Raw genomic sequence first — 9,336 nt, 5'->3', positions numbered from 1 at the left:
ATTAAATTGACATAATATAAAATATTTGATCTTTCTAAAGGCTTAATGGTTATATATATATATATATATATATATATATATATATATAACCATTAAGCCTTTTATGTCAATAAACACCTTAAAAGTTTGTCAAAATAAAGATTTTCCCAGTCCTCCAACTAAAATCAATGGACTTTTTGATGTCTAGCATTTTTTACAAATAAGAAATGTAAATAATCCTACACATCTGGTTAGGACACTAGGTCCTCAGCTGTCTAAAAATTCAGTTGTCCTTGCAAGCAATGAATACTTAATTTGTTACAGGGGTATGGAGTCTGACGTTATTACTCTCTGAGGGTAACGGATGGGTCCACCTGGCCAAGATTATCACAGACAGTGATGTGGTGGGAAAACCACAACTGATCATTCCAAAATTGTTTAGTCAGTCCTCTTAAAGTGAATGCTTAAGTAATGTATGTATGTGTAAGAAAGAAGCTTTTGCATTAATTTGAGTATATGTCTATTCATAGTGACTTGGAACTTGGCATAATTATCCAACTAATATGCAAAGTGCACCAATAAAACCTACAATGATGTTAAGATACTTGAAGCATGATTCTGTATTTGTGACATATAGTTCAACTGACTCCACAAATATGGGTGTTAATTATACCAAATGTGTGTAATATACTTCAGGTTTGACAATAATCAAAAACCCAGCAAAACTAGAATAGTGTTTGTGTCCAGTTTTAGCTGTCCAATTTCAAGCACAAGTAGTTAACAATTAAGTGTGTGAATAGGAGGATGGGGAAGAAGATTCTTAGAAACAGACAATCTGTCTGGTTAACGCTTTAAAATGCGCATCCTAATTACAATGCCTGCGGTGAAGAACAGAGTATACCTAAGAGCAGCTATTGACACCCTAAATTGCTGGGTGCCCTAGCACAAAGAGCCAGTAAACTAATGTCTCCAAGGCATGAAAAACTTCGGAAGTGTTTAGCACAATTTACTGCACAGACAGAAAGGAGTTATAAAAGTTCAAACTAAAAAGAGGGTGAAACAACTGGTCATTAACCTGAAACGTCTAAATAATTCATGTATAGCGCTGTACTGTGTTAGCCATTGAAGAAGAAAGAGTTTGGTAAAGATTCAGTTAGCCAATAAAGGTATCATCTTTACCAAATTTGCTTTAAATAATACAGGCCGTTATTGGATGAATTCATGCTCTTCTAGTTGTTTTTTTCTGTTGTTTCTCATTTATGATTTATATTTTGTTAATGGAAAACAATCTCAGCCAACACCCAACCTTCTGTGCGCAGCATTTCAGAATTTTCAGAAAAGCCATGTTGTCACCTGTAAGACTGATGCATGGAAAACGCATAAAAACTGGCTGATTATGAAAACCATACAGTCAACTGATGTCCCTTCTTTCATCTTCTTTCGTTAGCCAGTCTGACAAGTGATCTCACACTAGCTCATGTATTGTATTTGCTAATTTAACTTTTCATACTCCAATGTTCTAGCTACATTTTGTATTGTACTGTAAACTGTTAGGATTTGTTTGCATGGTCAAGATAGAAAAAAAAATGTGAGCCTTGCACTTTGAATCGGTTTGAACTAAAAGGTTTACAGGAAACTCTTGACACTAATCAGATAACCACACAACATTCCACAACTCTGTATGACTTCCAACACTGAGTAAACACTAGGAATCTGTTCTCATCCATCCTTAATTTGAGCAGGAAGCCAGAGTTTCTGAATTATCTCTCCAGTTTTTATGAAAAAAGCAGTGTTAGCAAAACTATATGCCAATAGTTTTGGACCAATAAGACTCCAGTCTGTATCTTTTTGTTTTAACTCATTGACAGTAATTGTTCTTTGTAGGGTCTATATATATAGACCCATTACAGTTTAACAGTAAGCTTCATATAAGTCTGAATGCATCAACTTTTTTTTACTGGGTTACAAAACCCATAGGTATTTGAAGTGTTACAAGTTTTACCGAACAAACATGTTAAAAATGATAAAGGAATCAAATACGGGTCACCCATTGCCAGTTACTTTTAACCTAAGACTGATTGATACTTTAAAGAATGAAACAGAAATAAAGCAAGACACTTATGTATAAGCCTTAAAAGACGGGTGTTCTTTCTTTGTAATTACAAGCTGCAAGGGGTCAAGGAGGGAGTGGCATTAAGTCAAAGGAATGCCAAAGTGTAGAAAAGAATCCCAGACCCTTAATAGATAGGGATGGAATATTACTACTTTAATAACAGACCCTTATGAGGGAGATGTACATTAATGCTTTTGTTTAACCAATACAGACTTTTAGTCTATGTTTTATTTATTTTTTAAAGATTATGACAATATGTGGAAATTCTTATCTCAATTATAGTATTTTGAGCCTAAAGAGAAACATATTCTATCGCCAAAAAAACATATAAAAAATGTGCCCCACCTACTCTGCCCATTTATGATCTACCAAAGTACTCATATCTATCATTTTTAGAAATTACAGTGTATACACTAAACTTTACTAGAACCCTTTACTGTGTTTTGTCTTTACCATTTCCAAAGAAGGCTATTCCAGTTAGCTACCAACCTTTCCACAGCACTTTAACACTTTACCCATTGGTTTATGAACCCTTTTATGGTTTATGTACCTTTACCACTATGTTTTGGGGTGCATTCATTAACCAGAGAATTTAGGGGACATTTAATATTTGCCTTTCCTATGCATGCATGAATGCATGAGCCCCTCCTGTAAGTTTGCTAAAGTGCCCCTGCACAATGCATACTTAAATTAATCATATGACTTTCAAGAAAAGTAAAATTAACAATGCTTTATCTAAACCAGTTTAGTTCTTCCTTGGTGTTGGGACTGCATAGTATATAGTAAAGAGGGTTGAAATGTTGAGCTCTCCATGGTTAGCAAGTAAGCTTAGGTTAACTATGTCCACCATCTCTCTCTGTTGGCATAAACTACTTTACAACAGGAGGAAGAGGAAAGTCCTTATGAAAAGATGGAAAATCCTTATCAGAAGTTAGTAATGTAGCGATATCATGGGCATCTCCAGAAAGGGACAATGGAATTTTGCCAGTAGCCAATTCTGTGAGTCATGCCAACGATCCGTAACATTTAGTCTACTTATAGCAAATGATGATATCCAATACTTTTAAGCAACTAGACTTCTCAATTATTCTGATAACAATTTAACATCATATGGTATAGATTGCAATTGTTTATAAAGGGTGATTAGACTCACAAATAATATATTAAACAATGTTCTTTGGCCTATGACCTAATCAAATTATTATATAATTTTAAATAACATGTAAAATATATAAATATATCTAGAAATCTTAGCAGGATTAACCTTTCATTGGTCTGCTTAATTGGAATTTGCCCCGATTATACTCTGCTAACTTAGCAGTGTAAATAAGTAACCAAAAGGTAAACTGCTAGTCTAACAAAGACAGATGTTGGAGCGGATACATTTTCGGTGCTTTAAAGAAATGGAAAGATTCATTCAGTTATGAGCTTAAAGGTACCCTGATAATACAAGCGCTGGCCATTTAATAAAAGAAAATAAAAAAATAAAAAAAGAAAGAAAAGTCCACATCTTGCAAGCACCATTTGTCTATTGTGATACTGTTCCTACTTTCCTCTACAAAGGAAACTTGATGAATCTTAAATCTTTGTTTAGACAAATACAATGATATATAAACAGATATGTACACCCAGATACTAGTTTCACATGTTCAACTTTTTAGGGCTTGTATAACATCATATGACTATTTCATTGTTGCTTATTCAGGAAATTAAAAACGTTTATTAGTACAAATGAATTAGTAATTTAAAGAATTCATAGTAAAGTTTCATAACTGTTTTCTTTAATGTAGCTATATAACTATATATATATATATATATATATATATATATATATAATAAAAATCCATATGAACTGAAATCCTTCATCATCCAGATACTACCAAAAACAACAATATATTAACATAAACAATTGTAATAAATATAATTCATATTAGTGTAGCAAACAAAATGTGCAAGCCCCCGGGACACTACAAGCAGCAGATAGCATGGGCTATTCATTAGGCATTGCACAATACTAGGGGCCATTTATCCTAAATCCAGTACAGTTCCTGGCAAGAGACACTGGCACACCCTTCAGGGACACTTTTAACTAGCACTCCACAAATGTTCTCCTTGGGGCAAAGTTAATAAGACAGAATTCACATACTGCATATTTTAATAATAAATAAGTGATGTTAATCACAGGGCGTTCTTACTCTGTGCGGCACTTAAGTGGTTAATAAGGAGCTGTATAAAACAATGCACGGTAGAGATCCACGTCTAACCCTAATGTGGAGGTCGTCAAGGGCATTTTGTTCCGTTCCGGCGCGTTCGTGGTTAAATCAGTGATAAGTAATAAGTAATAAGTCATATTAGTACTTAGAGTTATCGTGCAGTCGGAACTTGCAAAAAGATTTTTTTACCTATAATGAGTCCAGTCACCTGGAGCAACCCCATTATCCTCCTTAATTGGGGTACAGGTTCGGAATAAAAGCTGTTTGTTCGCGTATCCCCTGTAAATAAATGAAAGTCTCAGTTAAAATGAATTCAGAGCTGTGTATTTTTCTTTAACCCGGTGAGGTAAGTTGCAAACTTGCCTTGAGTTGCGTTCCCTCTTGCGCCCCTTACTTAACTGAGGAATTTCTCTCTTTCCAGACCCAAAAAGTTAATGCATGGGAATTCCGTGCGCATGCGCAGAATGTCCTGGGTGGCCCCCACCGCCTGCGCTTCTTTGTGTGTGAAAGTCAGGACCCGGAGTACAGAGTAGGGGCAGGCAACCTCTGGGTTTCCAGCTGCTGCCGACTACAACTCTCAGCATGCTCATCCAGTCCCTGGATCGCTTAGCACAGCAGGGGTAGCTGTTAACTAATCCATCAAACTCAATGCTCAATATGGCTTGCTTTTCACAAAATTGATTTTTTGGAAAAATGTAAATTGGTTAAAACTTTAGTACCCCTATTCAAAAGCAAATAGATATGTGTGGATATAGGTGCCCACCACTAACAACAATTCATGGAAATTATAGGCAACCACAATACATATATACAAGTGTTATGTGTTAAAGTAATGCAGTACATCTGCCACACTCACATAGGTCTCTATTTCTTTATCTTTTGTTATTGTGTAGAAACTGCTTATATGGTAACATTATTATTATTATTATTATTATTGTTGTTGCTGTTGTTGTTATTTATTGATTCATGTACTGTCATATTCTACAGTGCTTTTCAATGGATAACTGTCCTTAAATGTACAGGACCTAAAGTTCAGTCATCTGCCACACTCAGGTCTCTTCCTCTTTTTGTTATTTTGTAGAAACTGCTTATATGGTAACATTATTATTATTATCATTACTATTATTATTATGCATTAAACATATTCTGCAGTGCTGTACACTTTAAATATTTAATGGTTAACATTTACAAGAAAATGTTATATCATTAAGGGAATAAGCATGCCAAAATGTTACATGTAAAATTTTGGCATGCCTAAAGCCCCTCTGGTTTACCTGTACCAAAAAGGTGTTTCTATGACAACACATATGTTTTCTAGGTAAACCCCACTAAACTCCCCAGCCCATATAGCGGGGTAGAATGAAGTAAGGGCACTTTTCACATTTATTTTTCACAAAATATAAAGAAATGGACTATGCTAAGCGGGTCCTAGGTTTTGTTCTTTTCTAGCTGTTTTAAAACATGAAAATAACAAACTTGATGTATTGTATCTATAAAGAACCAACAAAGGAGCACAGTTGGATGAGGTTACACATAATATTTAAACTCAGAGTGTGTAGAGGTTCTTGCACCGTCATAAAACTGTTTATGCTGCTATGGCAACAAAGTGTGTTCACTTATACTTGACACATGATGGCAACTCAGAAAGTAAGTGTTCGCTGAGAGAATACGAAGTGGGCACAGTTTGACATTAGGCTTGTAGAAAGTGTCTGTTTGCACATATGCCTTTAGACCAGGTGTTATTTAACAATGTTTGATGGGGAAATGCAAGCCAGTAGGCATCTTTTTCTGTTTGTGCCCCCAATTTAAGGACCATTTCACTTGTATATTTAAGTAGAATGCATATTGAAATCCATATTCATACAAAATGAAAGCATGCAAACTGGTTTATGGCAAAATTTAGGATTTAACCCTTCAGAGCCAGAACAGAAAGAGCTCCAGTTGAAGTCAATGGGATCTGTACTCTGCTTTGAGTTGTGCAGCAGCAAGTTTGAAAGTTAAGCTCCCAATTTTCCTTAATTTGTTATGCAAATAAGATTTTTTCCATTTTGTTTAATGAAAATTAAATACATAACCCACAAAAAAAATCTACTCTCATTTGCATTCTGAAAGGCATTTTTAATATGTTGTTTAAAGCCATGGGCACAAATATTTTGGAAGCTATTGATTGACTGTGTTTGAACCCTTATAAGCTACTGCCTTTTTGCCTGAGCTGTTAAGTACATGGAATGTAAACCTTAAATCCAGTGACATTTTAGGATTAAGACTCCAACTCATGAGGGGAATGAGCCATTGTTTCAAACACAAGACAGAAATCTTGCTGCTCATACATTCTAAAGGGTCCTTACATTACTTTGTTTATAAATGAAAGATAACTCACTTGGAACCTCAAAATCCAAGGGTGGAATATAATTTATAGCTACCATGCCATCAGTGACAATAGAGGAAAGGGTCCGGCAAGCAACTATTTCTGGGGACAGACAATATAATATGGCAGTGGAAATTGCAGGGTGCTGGTTTGTATAGCTGGAGGCATTAGTAGCCAGAAGAGGAAGGTGGTTCTGCCACTTTATAGATCTCTGGTCAGTCATCACCTAGAGTATACTTTGCAGTACTAGAGATCCTATCTCCAGAAATATTGGTATAGCTAATTTACCCTGGTTGACAAGCCAAGAAAAGCAGCCCTAAAGTACAGCCGATTATGTAGATGCCAATGCCCATTATCTTGTTCTGTCCAGCCCATTAACCAAATAGGCCAAAACAGAAAGCTCATAGAGGAGCAAGAATAGATCCAGACATGGTGTAGATTCTTCCTGTCCCGACACCTCTGTGGCTACACCTAGCTAGCCATCGCTTGAAGCCATAGGCATTGCACTATGCATTATGAAAAGGTCAAAACAAGTAAGTATCTCCTGCAAGGATGGCTTAATTGGACTTCCATGGTAAGATCATGTTTAGGAAATATCACTGATTTAACCAGGCATTATCCTAGCTGGAGTTGTCCCTTCACAATTAATGTATGTATGTATGTTTACTTTTAATTACTGAGAGTTAACAGATGTACTTAGTGAATTAGTATATAGTAAAGGTCAGGTGGAATAATTGTAAGTACAGTAGTCATACACACATTATGACCAGTGTATGATTGCCCAGATGAGTTTACTGAATAATTTTAAGAGTTTAAGGAATTCTGTAACACAATATTGGCAGTGAAACAGCACGATTGACAGATACATTTGAACAATATCTTTTTATTTACTTGAGAAACACCAGCTGGCATGCCTTTTCACATTAACGTCCAACTATAGGATACTTCCTTTCACTAATATGCACCAATAGAAACCTTCAACACTAATGTACATAAATGTTTAAAAAGAATCGTATATGCCAGTGCAAAAGTCTGGAAGAATTATTATTAACATACACCGTCTGAAGTGAAACTGTGAACCCCAGGGAGTTGATTGGCATGGCATCTGGGTACAACTGCTATGCAGATTATACATATGGGTCCCTGGGGTGGAGCAATTGGAGGACAGGGTGGGCCAATGCTCCGTTCCCCCATTCTGTGGAAATTCCATGCCGGCTTTTCCAGGAGGCTAGAAGTCTGCAGGATCCGGTCCGGGATTCCTATGGGGTCGGCATCAGGCACAGGTGCTAGGCATTAAAACCCCTTGAGCCTGATACTCAGAGAGACTGTTGGGGAAAGAGGAAGTTTCCCTGAGCTCTCAGGGCAAGGAAAGGCCCTCAAGAAGACCATCCCTAAACCAAGTGAGGCAATACCTGCCTGGACCTGTGTGTGCTGTCTGGGGGAGGTTTTCCAGAGCCTGGCTTAGCTGGGTCTGGCGGGGAGGTCAAGTTAGTGGGTGATTAGGCTGGTCAGTCTGGGCCAGTATATTGTAATTAGAGAGGGCTCCAATTGGGAGCTAGGTTTTCTTTTTATGATTTGGTGTTTTTTGAGGTTTAAGGAGTTAAAAATAAAGCGCTGTTTTGTTACAAGCTGTTGTTCCCGACTCTGATTGCCCTAGAGGACTGAGCTTAGGACTCTAAAATGTGACATTTATGGCCCTCATGCTACAGGGTTTGTCACTATATATATATATATATATATATATATTATGTATATATATATATTATATCAGTCTAGCGCCCGACGCCCGGGACGGGCAGGCAGCAGGGTTAGGATACAGATCCCCCGCAGCGGTGCAGGGGACCTGCATCCTACTCTCTGATACGCCCAGACAGCCTAAGCGCATCGCGCAGACGTTCACCGGCAGCGGTGATGCGAGCGTAAACAGCCTCCGCTGCCGGCACATCTGCACGATGTGCTTTAACAATCTCCCTTGCCGGGAATTCCCACGGGGGGAGTCCCAGCAAGGGAGATTGTTAAAGCACATTGTGCAGACGAGCCGGCAGCGGAGGTTATTAACGCTTGCATCGCCGCAGCCGGTGAATGTCCGCGCGATGTACGCTAACAATCTTTCTTGCCGGCACTTCCCACGGCGGAAGTGCCAGCACCGGAAGTTGAGTACGCATACTGCGTAGCTGTCCCCCGCTGGCCCTGCAAGACCCCGGGGAGTCTGCACCGGTAAGTCTAGGGGGGGGGACCTCTTGGGGGCAGAGTGGCAGCATATCTTGGGGGGGTAGAGTAGTAGCATATCCCGGGGGGGGCACATCTCGGGGGCAGAGTGCATATCTCAGGGGGGATAGAGTGGCAACATATCACGGGGGGGCAGAGTGGCAGCATATCTGGGGAGGGCAGAGTGGCAGCATGTCTGGGAAGGACAGAAGCAGCATATCTCGCAGGGGCAGAGTGGCAGCATATGTAAGTTTGTTTTACTAAGAATTTTTTTTCTTTAAAAAAGCACCTAACTTTTAGGGTGCGGCCTATATTCGGGTGCGGCCTATATCCGAGCCAATACGGTATATATATTATATATATATATATATATATATATACACCATTACATACGTTATGGTGGGTAAAGATGATGGAAAACCCTTCCACTTAAAATTAAGGGAGTAGTAGAAGCC

Source organism: Sceloporus occidentalis, unplaced genomic scaffold (genome assembly GCF_023333645.1).
Source record: "Sceloporus occidentalis isolate IW3139 unplaced genomic scaffold, rSceOcc1.0.p SCAF_17, whole genome shotgun sequence".
NCBI lineage: Eukaryota > Metazoa > Chordata > Lepidosauria > Squamata > Phrynosomatidae > Sceloporus > Sceloporus occidentalis.
Note: the sequence above shows the minus strand (reverse complement) of the source record.